Below are 14974 nucleotides of genomic sequence, written 5' to 3' on the forward strand. Positions count from 1 at the left end.
TATTTTATTCCAAAATGAAATTATCTTTGATTACTCAAAAAAGTTTATCAAACTTTTTAATTCACTTGATTCATAAATATACACACACAAAATCTTTCTACATTATATGTCTTTCAAAAGATAAGGGTCATGCTAAAAAAAAAAAAAAACAACTAAAAAATTTGATAAATCCCAAGATAATTTCCAGTAGGTTGTTAAAGAAATGAATTGCAGGCCCTGGCCGGTTGGCTCAGCGGTAGAGTGTCGGCCTGGCGTGCAGGAGTCCCGGGTTCGATTCCCGGCCAGGGCACACAGGAGAGGCGCCCATTTGCTTCTCCACCCCTCCCCCTCTCCTTCCTCTCTGTCTCTCTCTTCCCCTCCCGCAGCAAGGCTCCATTGGAGCAAAGATGGCCCAGGCGTTGGGGATGGCTCTGTGGCCTCTGCCTCAGGCGCTAGAGTGGCTCTGGATGCAACAGAGTGATGCCCCAGAGGGGCAGAGCATCGCCCCCTGGTGGGCGTTCGGGGTGGATCCCGGTTGGGCGCATGCAGGAGTCTGTCTGACTGCCTCCCTGTTTCCAGCTTTGGAAAAATGAAAAAAAAAGAAAAAAAAGAAATGAATTACATTAATCTGAAGCATAATTGTGAGACACATAAGAGACTGAATATTTCTAAAAATGAAAAAAAAATCTTTTATGATGGAAACTAACAACCAAGAACATTTATGAGCAACATTTTCTGTCCAAGATTAATAAACTCCCTGTCTCACACTTATATCCACCTCCCAATATTGTTAAGGATATTATTTTACTTTCTCACTGGAGAATAAAAGAAAACAGGTTTCCTCCTTCCGGGAGCGGAACCTGGAGGTCCCGGCGGCGGCGTGAAGTCGGCGCTTTGGCCGCTGGGCAGGCCCCGTGCTGCGCGGGGCTGTCCTGTGGGGGGCGCTGCGGGTCGAAAGGCCAGCCGCCGAGCACAGGTTTCCTAAAAGACAAAAATGGAGGACTCAGTAAACCAAATGCGACCACTGAATGAGAAGCAGATAGCCAACTCTCAAGACGGCTACGTGTGGCAAGTCACTGACTTGAATCGCCTACACCGGTTCTTATGTTTTGGCTCTGAAGGTGGGACTCACTATATCAAAGAGCAGAAGTTGGGCCTCGAAAATGCCGAAGCATTGATTAGGTTGACTGAAGATGGCAGAGGGTGTGAAGTGATCCAGGAGATCAAGTCATTCAACCAGGAGGGCAGAACCGTGCAGAAGGAGCCCATGCTCTTTGCACTGGCCATTTGCTCCCAGTGTTCCGACATAAGCACCAAGCAAGCAGCATTTAAAGCTGTTGCTGAGGTTGGTCGCATTCCAGCACACCTCTTTACTTTCATCCAGTTTAAGAAGGATCTGAAGGAAAGCATGAAGCGTGGCCTGTGGGGGCGTGGCCTGAGGGGCGTGCCCTCCGGAAGGCTGTGGCAGACGGTACCACGGGAAAGGCGGCCTGGCCCTTGCTCTGGCAGTTACGAAGTACAAACAATGAAATGCTGGTCTCACAAAGATCTTTTAACATTGTCACATCTTAAACCCTCCAGTGAAGGACTTGCCATTGTGACCAAATACATTACCAAGGGCTGGAAGGAGGTCCAGGAGCTGTATAAAGAGAAGGCACTGTCCACGGAGAATGAGAAGTTACTGAGGTACCTGGAGGCTGTGGAGAAGGTTAAGCGCACGACAGAGGAGCTGGAGGTCATTCACCTGATAGAGGAACACAGGCTGGTTCGGGAGCACCTGCTGACAAACCCCCTGAAGTCCAGGGAGGTGTGGAAGGCTTTGTTACAAGAAATGCCTCTTACTACATTGCTGAGAAATCTAGGAAAGATGACTGCTAATTCCGTGCTTGAACCAGGGAATTCAGAAGTATCTTTAGTATGTGAAAAACTGTGCAATGATAAACTGTTAAAAAAAAAAAAAGGCTCGTATACATACATTTAATGTTTTAGTTGCATTAGAAACTTATAAAACAGGTCACGGACTCAGAGGAAAACTGAAGTGGCGTCCTGATGAAGAAATTTTGAAAGCTTTGGATACTGCTTTTTACAAAACATTTAAGACAGTCGAGCCGGCTGGGAAGCGTTTCCTGCTAGCTGTTGATGTCAGTGCTTCTATGAACCAGAGAATGCTGGGTAGCATCCTCAACGCCAGCACCGTGGCCGCCACCATGCGCATGGTTGTCACACAAACAGAAAAAGATTCTTACGTAGTTGCTTTTTCACATGAAATGGTCCCATGTCCAGTAACTGCAGATATGACTTTACAGCAGGTTTTAATGGCTATGAATCAGATCCCAGCAGGTGGAACTGATTGCTCTCTTCCCATGCTCTGGGCTCAGAAGACAAACACAGCTGCTATGTCTTCATCGTCTTCACCGACAATGAGACCTTCACGGGGAGTGTCCACCTGGCTATCGCACTGAGGCAGTGTCGGAAGAAAATGGACATACCAGCTAAACTGATTGTTTGTGGAATGACATCCAATGGCTTTACCATTGCAGACCCGGATGACAGAGGCATGCTGGACATGTGTGGCTTTGACACAGGAGCTCTGGATGTGATTCGAAATTTCACACTAGATGTGACTTAAGTTAACCATACGCACCAGCATGATCCAGGCGTCCCCAAACTACGGCCCGCGGGCCGCATGGAGCCCCCTGAGGCCATTTATCCGGCCCCCCATCGCACTTCCGGAAGGGCCACCTCTTTCATTGGTGGTCAGTGAGAGGAGCACTGTATGTGGCGGCCCTCCATCGGTCTGAGGAACAGTGAACTGGCCCTCTGTGTAAAAAGTTTGGGGACCCATGGTCCGTTGCCGTCAGCGAGTGCCTAAAAATACGCAGCGACTTCCCAGCTACTCTTACCCAGTGAAAGCTGATGATATGAGGGCACAGCGTGTGTATCATGGAAAGTTCACCTTACCAAAAAAAAACAAAAAACAAAAAACAAAAAACAGGAAGGAAAGAAAAATAAGATAAGCCCAAAGTTCTTTCTGTCTGCTAAACTAGCTCCTGGTAAATAGCTTCAGAATACCCTGTAGCTCCCTTTAATAGAGAACTTCTTATTAGTAGACACTGTAAAATAGTTTTGCTTTGGTAAATGATCACATTTGTATTTAAAAGAAGTAAGAGCCAAATTTGTAAGTAGTTCCATATCATGTCACTTGAAAAGTGCGTCAGGTTTTCTTAGATGTTTTCATTGGGAAAGGACAGCTTTGATGTGTCCGTACACTGAAATGCACTGGACTGTGAAACTGTGATAGCACCTGAAACTCATTTGTAAACTTGTATACCAAGGGGACATGGCGAAAACCAAGACATTTGATTAAATCATGGATGAGTTTTACAGATTCCTTTAAGAGTTTTCCAGAGTCACATAAACAGCAGGTTTCTTATTCAGTAAAAAAGACAGTTTCTCGTGTTTTATTTACACTTGCAGCATTCTTGCCATTACCCAGAAATACAATGGCAACCCGAGAAGGGAATTTTAAAGTGTGTGTCATCTGAGAAAGTCTTTTGGATTATTTGGTTTGTTCTTGTGTATTTTATTGCTGTGGTCAAGAGCACGACCTGAGAGTTTTTTTTCTGATTTATAACATAGCCACATGTAGTCATTATCGTTTCATACTCTTAAATAAAACAACATGAAATGCTTCAAGTATTTTTAATTCCCCTACTCATAATCTGAAAGTATGAAAAACTTTCAACTATAATCTGATTAGCTTTTTCCTTATTGTACAATAAATATTGTTCTAAGTACTTTTAACTATTTTGTTTAGCCAATTATAAATGGGTTTTAGTTATTTCCTATTTGTAAACATGTTGATGGCCTATTTCTTTGTTCATTATTCATTGTGGCAAATCATTCTTTTTTAATAGAGTTTAACAAGTAAAGCAAGTTATGTGTTTCAGATGTGAGGGGCAGTGTGTAAGTAACACATTACCACTAACCAGTTGTAACAAAGTGCTTTTTTTCCTATTTGTGCATATTAAACTTCTTTTCATTAAAAAAAAACAAGTTTCAGTGAAATTGGAAAATATAGTTATAGCTGTCAAAGAGTGGAAAGGACTATCATCCCAATGAGGAGCTCCCCTATCCTGGAAATGGTAAGTCCACATGACTACCTATTACTTACCATATAGAATGAGGTGAATCTTCCATAAGTTGATAGACCAAGGTATCATTCACTACCCCTTTATTCCAAGGAATTTAAATTAGTAACATGACTACAGATGGATGGCCCTTCTGCTGGTTTTACTAGCCTGAAATACCAGTTTAACTGAATAATAGGTGACTGACACTTTCATGATTTAGTGTCAACATAAAACATGTCCAAAGTTCACCTCTTTCTAACTGAACTTTGAAGGCTACATGTTGAAGGTTTGGTACTTCTGGAATTCAAATAGCTTCAAATCAATGTCTATCTATTCATAGTCTCAACCAAGTCCAGTACTGCTGCTGGCTGCTAAAAAGAAGAAAAGGTTTCCATAAAGAGATTCCCATGTAACCCTGCCTCAGCAGCCATTGTGCTGTTTCTATGGAAACATTCACCAGACAGAGCATGCTGTACTTTGCAAGTGAATGAGAAGGTATGTTGCTTTCATCACCACATCTCCTAGAGTGCCTTCACATCTTGGAAAGAAAATTGGTGAGCACAATTCTTTATTCTGACAGATAAATTGTTCAGGAGAACGTAAGTTCTATTTAGAAATTATGTAATGCTGCTTATTTATTTTTTCTCTCACTTAAATAAGTTCATCAGAATGACTCATAGAAGACTGAGAAAATAAGAAATGAAAATAACACATTTATAAAGTGCCTACTATGCACTAGACACTTTGCATGCATTTACTTTTAAAATTTCCCCAGGGGGAAATAGAGACTTAAAATTTACACGATTTGCTTTAAGTAGCTTAGCATTCAAATTGTAAAGCCTAGACTAAAATTAGTTTATGCCTGATTGTAAAGTTCAGTGTGTGCTTCGAGCCCTTAGTAGAAATGAAGGGGTATGCCAACAGACAGGGGGAGAGGGCAGGGGTCCAGGACCCAAAATGCTGAAAAAAGATCAGAATAGCTGCAGAGAGAAGTGGGGCAGTGGACTGAAAATGGGCTTGATAGCCAGTAATAATATCAGAGCTCTAAGAACTGGTTCAGTCTAGAGTTTATTAGTATTAAAGCTCAAAATTTGGTAATGGGTATAGAATTCAGGCAGTTTGGTAACAGGAATCAATGTGAGATTTTAAAATGAATGTTATATGTATCTTTAGTCTTTTGCTGCTAAGCATCACTCACTCTGGGGAATAATAGAGGAATATCAGTTAAAATGTACCACTTTGGCCCTGGTTGGTGGCTAAGTGGATAGAGCATTGGCCCAGTGTATTGAGGTCCCTGGTTCAATTCCCAGTAAGGGCACACAGAAAAAGTGACCATCTGCTTCTCCTCCCTCCCTCTCTCCTTTCTCTCCTTCTTCCCTTCCCATAACCAGTGGCTCAATTGGTTTTAGCGTGGCCCCAGGTTCTGAGGATAACTTCATTTGAGCACATTAGTCTCAGATGCTAAAAATAGCTTGATATTCCAGCCCCAGCCCCAGACGGGGTTACTGGTTGGATCCTGGTTTGGAAGCACGCAGCAGTCTGCTTATCTCCCCTCTGCTCCACTAAAAATAAAAAAGTACCATTTCACTAATAATATATTCATTTTTAGCAAACAAACTTAGAGAAATTCTATTTAAATTGACATTTGTCCTCAGCATGAAGCCTAAGAGAAGCATTTACACGCTATACCTGTGATGGCAAACCTATGACACTCAGCACTGACACGCATAGCCATTTTCGATGACATGCAGCCGCATACCAGAGAAGTATGGGGCCGCATGCCGAGAAGGACGTTTCATCCTTGGCTCCTGCACAGCCAGATAAAGTAGCCGAGGATAAAACATTTGCTATAGTGTAGACACTCTGTGCCAGAGGTCTGTAGGCCAAAACAACAGAACTCGGGCACAGTGAGTCTAGTTCTAGGACTTCTGGTTAGGCTGTTAGGGGATGTTTGACCTCACTTCGGCCAGCAGAACAGGGAGCAGCAGAATGCCACGGGGGGACACATCTCTGGGGCCCTGTGATCACCATTACCAGCAACCACATAACCACAGCAACCATCATCCAATCTACTGTTCTGGGGTGTCGTGGAATTCTAACTGACCATCATTATTGAGATAAGTGAGGGGGAGGCTTGGAGAGGTGAGGGCCTGTGCTATGGGTGCCATTTCCCACCATTAGAAATAGTGGCAGCCATCTTAATTTACATAAGATGCAACTTGCAGAATTTCAAGACAGCATCTGGGCTCAGGTGCGTTTGTTGACTTGAGGTCAAGGATTGAGAATCTGGAAAGGTGTCGCTTGGAGAATCAAGAGGAGTGCCACTATGAACAGGAAATTTGGAATGCCTGGAACTGATTACCAGACACTTTTAGCACCCTGAAAAATATAGCAATGACTTCACTCACAATTTTTCCCTCTATGTACTTTTGTGAGACCTTATTCTCAGCATTAAATAATATCAAAACCAACAAAAGAAACAGATTGACAGATGAAGTTAGTAGCGCTTGCTTGGGCTTAAAGTGTACAAAATACCAACCTTTCATTAAAGATTTAGCCAATGAAATTCAGCAACAAAAAGGTCACTAAAAGTCACTAATTAGTTAAAGAATTTCCCCTCCCCCTCACTTACCTTAGTTCACGGCACCCCACACAAGTTAAATAATATCAAGACCAACAAAAGAAACCAACTGATAGATAAACAAAGAAGTCACTAAGCAGGTAAGTTAAATAATTAGTTTTTGGTTTATTAAATACAGTTCTATATTACAATTATACAATTTTTCTATTTAAACTATAAATATCGTGAAATAATGGGTTTTTTTTCTCGAAGTGACACACCACCGAGTTATGCTCGGTTTTTTGGCGAATTTTGACACACCAAGCTCAAAAGATTGCCCGTCGCTGCTATACCAAATCTGTATATTGCTGGTACCATGCTCAATTTTTTTTATAGTAAAATGTGCTGATTGGGTAATTCAGACCAGCTATTCCTTGTTTTAGTTGCCACTTTGAGAATTGTACAAAAGTGATTTATCACACTGCATTCTTGCCGTTTCTGAGATTCTTATAGGCAGTCAATCTGTCACACAGTACTACAGCCTTATTTACTAGCCTTATCTTGTTAGGCTGGACTGCTGATGCCCACTGGAAGGAGAGCTCTGGGCCTCTTCTGCGCTTTCTGCAATTCACTTCACAGGATCTTCTTCAGGGCAAGTCTCAGCACACTGTTTGGGACAATGATTAGGTCATAATTACTACCACTGCCTCAGGTTTCTAGGTTTAAAAAGCAGAAAACTTGCTTCTAACATCTGTGTATATTCTTTCTTTGTATATGAGAGTTTGTCCTCTACTTCCATTCCTGTCCTCTCTTCTCAGCAAATTTTTGAACACCCCTTCTCATTTATCACATATTCACATTAGCGATTCAGCTATCTTTCTAGGTAGATTGTAAATTCCTTGAGGCTAAAGACTTGGTCTCATTCACATGTCTATTCCCAGTATCTATCTGTGTGCACAATATGCCACATATTTTCTTTAATTATTTGTGAATTAAGTGACAGCAACCATGTTATTGGGTTTTCCATTGCCCCTGGATTCACATACACAACTCCAATCCTTTTTCCACATGACAATATTTGATATATATAATCTTAAAATGTTTCCCATTACTAATCTTTTGGTTTTTGGTCCTTAGATTTCCTTTCTTTTTTTTTTACAGCAAAGCTTTGAGTTTTTTCATGATATTGATGGTCTTGTTTTCAGTATTCTTCTAAAAGTGTGTCACCCTCATGAAAAGACATTGTAGGGATACAGGTGACACCAGTCATATTCTTCTTCCCATAAATGTGTTCAAATCTACTTTTATTTTATGCGGAGCCATTTCTCACAGGCAGGTGGAAAAGTTGAAAATCTTGATGAGTAGTGACCTATTTTTTTTTTGCTTTGTCTCTATTGAACAATTTTCCTCAGGATTTCAATTTTCTTCTTTCTTAAGATATCATTTTTTTAGTACCTGTATCCTCATTTTATAACAATTTTCAGTTTCTTATTTTTAACAAGACCTTTTCATTTTGAAATGCTGATATGCAAACATTTTGTCAAGTCTAGATAATGCCTCTTACTAGTTCATTCCTCTTCTCCGGGTCAGACTACACAAGGCAAGCAAGGCAGTAAGCAATTGTAATTTAAGAAGTAAACCTCAAACTAATCAGCTTTACATTTCAGGTTTTCTATCATCTTTTCCTAATGTATTTCTCTAGCTTATATCTAAATATCTCACCCCTCATGTGCTCCACACCATGGCCCAAAGTGCTTTTTCTGTTCTTCCAAACATGTATACTTCTACCCATTTCATATCCTCATAATCATTCTCTCTACAGCAAATCTAAATATGCTTGATAAAATCCTAAACCTCGATTTGTTTGTTAACTTTTGCCTACTGCCACTTTTTGGTGTCTCCAAAAGACACCAAATGTGTGTGTGTGTAAATTATTTCTGGATAACAAAATCTTATTTTTTTTATTCTGCAAATCTGTGTTAGTTTTCTAATATTGCATCACAAAATGCCCTAATTGTAGCAACTTAAACAAAAAACATTTATAATCTACAGTTTCTGTGGGTCAGGACTCAGCGTGTCTTGTTTGAGTCCTTCGCTCAGGTTCTCACAAGGGTCCATTTCAAGTGTCTGTAAGAGATGAGTCATCTTGAAGTTTGATTATGTAAGTACCAGCTTCCAAGGTCATACTGTTTACAGAGTTTAGTTTATCAAGAGCTGCTGGATTAGAAGAAGCTTCTCCAGTTTTCTGTGGGCCACGTGGGCCCTTCCAACATAGCCTCTTATTTATCAAATAAGTATAGGCCAAGAAAAGAGTAGCAAAAAGTGTGGTAACAAGAGTCAATATCTTTCATAACCTAATTGTGGCAGTGACAATTCTTTATCTTTCCTAGACAAAGAAATAGAATTAAATACCAGGAGATGGTTATCATCAAAGACACATCTTAGAGGTCAGCCTCCCACAGAACCTTGGATAGAATCTTGTACCTGGTTAACGTAGTAGTGTTAAATATATTTTATAAATTGAATTGATATGCTTTTCCACACAAACTTATTAATGCATAATAATTTAAAGTGTGAAACTTTCAAGATTATTTGTATTTTTTAAAAATGATCTTTATAAATAGCAAAGCTTTCAAGTATAAAGATGAGAGGTCACATACTTGTTTTATATTAATTTTATCTCATTCTTGTTTCTATCAATTTCTTTCTAACTATAGCTAAATTTCTGTATCATTTTGCCCTTGCTAATTCCTAACCATTTTTATCCTTGCTGTAAAGTAAGAGAATAGTAGTAGTCTGTGTGTATCCTTTCTTGACCTATATTTGTTGCTGTTATCAGTTTTGATTACTCCTTAACCAGTTCAATTTTTACTGCCTTATTTACCTTAATGAATATTGTTAAAATGGTATTAAAAATCAAATTAAATTGAAACTCAGTGATAATAACAATATAGTATAACACTTTCTCATTAAGGTTTCTCACACTAATATGAACTCTTGCATCTTTCAATGTACATACCAGTGCCTCCTATGCTAACTTAAAATAGAACTTGTTATAGGTATTATTAGATGTTTGGTTGTTCTGTATCTGTATATCCTTAAAGTCATAAAATGATGCCCAAGTTGTAGTGACTTACTTGGATTTTTCATGCCCAATTGCTCACATTCATATTACTAAGCCACTTAACCTCTATTCTAAGGTTGATTTTTATTCCATTCCAAATTCTTTTTTTTTTAATTTTTATTTTATTTATTCATTTTAGAGAGAAGAGAGAGAGAGACAGGGGGAGGAGCTGGAAGCATCAACTCCCATATGTGCCTTGACCAGGCAAGCCCAGGGTTTTGAATTGGCGACCTCAGCATTTCCAGGTCGACGCTTTATCCACTGCACCACCACAGGTCAGGCCCCATTCCAAATTCTTAAGCTCAAGAGAGTATTTAAGGAAGATTCTAATGACTTGTATGGTGTAAACTTAAGAAGTTAGTATTAAATCTTATAGCTTAGTATCTAAGTCCATATACTGAGTGGATTTTGTTATGATTTTTAAGTTTGCAATAGTCCTTTTGTTCTACTGTTCTCTCTTATACAGAGAATTCTTGCATTGTACTTAGTCATTTGAGTTTGCAGCCAATAAATCTCTACCTTGAACTCAGTCATTTGAGCTTCTACTCTCTAAACTAGACTCTCGCAATGGCTGGATTTCTTCCACTGAATTCCAGTGTCTCTGTGACCATGTTTCTACCATCAATTTCCCATTCACTTTAACATGTCCTTTTTACTGGAAAATTACCATATTTCCTTGGCTATACTGATATTCCATACATAGCAATACATTTGTATCTTTGATGATTTATTGATTCATAACTTGGGAAGTGTCAAGTTCAATTATCTTTGCATATACTTTTTTCCTTCAAAGCAATAAAACATGTTTATTTTTAATTTCAGGTCTCTGATTTTAAGATATGCCTTAATTTCAAGTTCTACACTTTCATTTCAGCTGTTGCTTATTCAAGCTTTGGCAGTCAACAATGAAAGCGAGATCTCTGAGACTTAGCCCTTTGTCCTAAGACAATGAGTACCCAGCCAAGCATTATATTGAGAAATTTCCTTCCAGTAGTGGGGTGGAGTCAGGTCTTTAGCATAATGAAACCTAGTTTACAGACTGTCTATGATTGACTAAACCCTCAGACAGTATATTTCTTCCTTAGGAATTGTGTTGTGTCACATAGTGATGAATTAAAATTTGTTTTATTTTTATATTTGTCTAAGTCCATGTTTCAGTGACTGCTGACATTGGTTTAGTGACTTGAGAAAAATGCAACTGAAGTCTGAAAGAGTTTCTTGAAATTTTTTTTGTCATTGTGCCAAGAGAGTTGTTCCTGTTTAGTCATCACAGGAAGAAGAATATTAGATTGCAGAAGTGTTGCCCAATATCCATGCTTCTGTTTCTTCTTTTTTTTTTTTAAAGAGAACTCTGATTTTATTGCACCCAACTTAAAAATAAACAGAAAAGTAAACAAATAATTAAGCAATTAAAAATAAACAAACAAAAACCTCATTTATATTATTTTCTAGATTATCATAGGTGAATTTCTGGTGTAACACAATTTGATATGTGAGACAAATGCAGAAGTCGCAGAGTATTAATGTGGAAAATATTTGAGAACAAGTGCTGATTCAATTAACTCATGTTATTTTACTGTTTTCCCTTCTTTCTTTCTGTCAGAATCATTGATAAAAATTTGAATTGCAGCCAGATGAGATACTCAGCTGCTATATCCTGATGTTTAAATGTACTGGTTGTTTATGCCCAGAAACCATTTTGATTGGCCATGTATCTGGATTTTTCCCAACTTTGTGCCATATTGGTAGTTGTGAATATTGAATACCACTGCTGGTTTCTGCCACATCTCATGAATGTAACAACCAAAAGAAGTCCCATTAGAACTGCAGTCGTGTCAGCTCTTATGCTCTTGCCCCAGCGCACCAATCCTGCTTTGTTTACTTTCCAAATAGTCTGTTATCTGATTAAGATGAACCTCTTGTCTTGTTTAAGTCTGTGGTGTTTGCAGTTTCCCTTACATACCGCTGAGTGCAAATGCTGACTAATAGAGATAATTAGTTGGAAGTTGACTTGTAGTCTCTTTACACACTCTTTTTAGGTATATATAATTTGTTTAAAATACCTCTTGTCTGGGGTGTTTGCATTCAAAATATTCTCTGAATTTAATGTCTGACCCTGAATCCAAGCCTAGCCAGCCACATAACCCTAATCCCACTGTCATTTTGTGTGTGTGTGTGTGTGTGTGTGTGTGTGTGACAGAGACAGAGAGAGGGACAGACAGACAGGAAGGGAGAGAAATGAGAAACATCAATTCTTTGTTGTGGCTCCTTAGTTGTTCATTGGTTGCTTTCTCATATGTGCCTTGATGGGGGAAGGGGGCTACAGGAGAGCAAGTGACCTCTTGCTCAAGTCAGTGACCTTGGGCTTAATCTGGTGAACTTTGTTCAAACCAGATGAGCCCGTGCTCAATCTGGTGATCTCGGGGTTTCGAACCTGGGTCTTCTGTGTCCAGTCTGACACTCTTATCTACTGTGCCACCGCCTGGTAAGGTCTTACTGTCAAATTCTTGAGAAATGTTCCCACTGATCTCTAGATTTTTACATAAATCTCTTGTAGTCACAGCGGTTTCCTTCATCAAGATAAATATTTGACTTTGCAGTTTTTCTGATGTCTTTTTTTTTCTTCTCCCTGCTCTGAAGCTCCTTCCGTTACATGTCTACCACTTCCTGGTTTAGTGACTTTGAACAACTAAAAGTCAATTATATCTTAGCAGTATTCTCACTGAACACCTGGTTTATGTAATTTTCAGGTTTCATCCATAGTTAGTGCACCTCGAGACAGGAAGCATAGCTTTTCATTCACAAATAATGCTCTTTTAAATATTTTGTTTCTATCCTGGTAGTACAACAGATATTCTGTTTCATTGTTTTAATGTATCATGGTACTTTTTATTATTATTATTTTATTTAAAAAAGGAAGAATAGAAACCCAGATAACTTGTTGAAGACTTTTCTTTTTTTTATCTTTTTTTTTTCTTTAGACAAATTTAACAGGGTGATATTGGTCAATCAGAGTACATAAATTTAGAGAAAACATCTCCACATCCTTTTGACAGTGGATTATGTTGTATATCTGTCACCCAAAGTCAAATCATCTTCTGTCACCCTATATTTTATTTCTCTATAAGCCCCTCCCCGTGCTCCCATTCCCCTCCTTCTCTACCCTTCCCTTCCCCCTGGTAACCACTGCACATCTGTCTATGTCCATGAGTCTCAATTTTGTGTCCCACCTAAGTAGGAAATCGTAGAGTTCTTAGCTTTCTCTGATTTACTTATTTCACTCAATATAATGTTACAAGGTCCATCCATGTTGTTGTAAAAGATACTATGTCACCATTTCTTAGGGTTGAGTAGTATTCCATAGTATATATGTACCACTTCTTTATCCAATCCTCTATTGAAGGGCATTTTGACTGTTCCCATGTTTTGGCCACCGTGAACAATGCTGCGATGAACATAGGGTTGCATGTGCCTTTATGTACCTATGTTTTCAAGTTTTGCCGGTATATACCCAGTAGAGGGATTGCTGGGTCATATGGTAGTTCTATTCTTTTTTTTTTTTTTTTTTTTTTGGTAGTTCTCTTCTTAATTTTTTGAGGAACCACCATACTTTCTTCCATAATGGTTGCACTAATTTACATTCCCACCAACAGTGAATGAGAGTTCCTTTTTTTCCACAGCCTCTCCAGCACTTGTAATTACCTGTTTTGTTGATAGTAGCTAATCTAACAGGTGTGAGGTGGTATCTCATTGTAGTTTTGATTTGCATTTCTTGAATAGTTAGTGATGATGAGCATTTTTCATATATCTGTTGGCCATTTGTATTTCTTCTTGGGAGAAGTATCTGTTCATGTCCTCTTTCCATTTTTTTATTGGACTGTTTGTTTGTTTGTTGCTGAGTTTTGTGAGTTCTTTATATATTTTGGATATTAGTCCCTTATCTGAAAATTAGTCCCTTGTTTGAAAATATCACCTCCCATTTAGTTGGTTGCCTCTTTGTTTTGTTGACAGTTTCTTTTGCTGTGCAAAAGCTTCTTAGTATGATGAGTCCCATTCATTTATCTTTGCCTTTACAGTCAAATATTTATAAAATGTTCTTTATGGCCAAGGTCCATGAGTTTAGTACCTATGTTTTCTGCTATGTAATTTATTGTTTCAGATCTTATATTTAGTCCTTTCATCTATTTTGAATTAATTTTTGTGCAAGGAAGTAAACTGTAGTCGAGTTTCATTATTTTGCACATGGTTTTCCAATGATCCCAGCACCATTTATTGAAAAGGCTTTCTTTTTTCCATGTGTGTTTTTGGCTCCTTTCTCAAAGATGATTTGACCATATATATGTGGTTTTATTTCTGGGCTCTCTATTCTGTTCCATTGGTCTGTGTGTCTATTTTTCTGCCAGTACCCTGCTGTTTTGATTATCGTGGCTCTGTAGTATAGTTTGAAGTTAGGTATTGTAATGCCTCCAGTTTTGTTTATTTTCCCTTAGGATTACTTTGGTTATTCAAGGTTTTTTATGGTTCCATATAAACCTGATAATTTTTTGTACCATTTCTTCAAAAAATGACATTAGAAGTTTGATGGGAATTGCATTAAATTTGTATATTGCTTTGGGTAGTATGGCCATTTTAAATATAATTATTCTTATCCATTAACAAGGAATATTATTTCATTGTGTCTTTTTCAATTTCCTTTAATAATGCTTTGTAGTTTTCATTATATATGTCCTTTATATTCTTTGTTATGTTTATTCCAGGTATTTTATTTTTTGTTTTTGTTGCTACTGTAAAAGGGATTATTTTTTTAGTTATTTTTCTGAAGTTTTATTGTTGGCATATAAGAAAGCAATAGATTTCTATATATTAATTTTGTGTCCTGTGACATTACTGTATTGGTTTATTGTTTCTAATAGCTTTTCTGTGGAGTCTATGGGATTTTTTATATACAGGATCATGTCATCTGCAAAAAGTGAAACCTTTACTTCTTCTTCCCAATATAAATGCATTTTATTTCTTTCTCCTTTCTAATTGCTCTGGCTAGAACTTTCAGAACTATGTTAAATAAGAGTAGAGAGAGTGGGCAGCCTTGTCTTGTTTCTGATTTTAGAGGAAAAGTTTTCAGTTTTTTACCATTTAGTATGATGTTAGCTGATGGTTTGTCGTAAGTGGCCTTTATTA

General features: G+C 38.3%; 1 pseudogene; it reads left to right on the forward strand.

Annotated features, from left to right (window-relative positions):
- The first annotated feature begins 906 nt into the window (after positions 1 to 906).
- LOC136328789 (RNA-binding protein RO60 pseudogene) lies at positions 907 to 2608 on the forward strand (annotated as a pseudogene).
- The last annotated feature ends 12366 nt before the right edge of the window (positions 2609 to 14974 follow it).

The sequence above is a fragment of the Saccopteryx bilineata genome, chromosome 3 (assembly GCF_036850765.1).
Source record: "Saccopteryx bilineata isolate mSacBil1 chromosome 3, mSacBil1_pri_phased_curated, whole genome shotgun sequence".
Lineage (NCBI taxonomy): Eukaryota > Metazoa > Chordata > Mammalia > Chiroptera > Emballonuridae > Saccopteryx > Saccopteryx bilineata.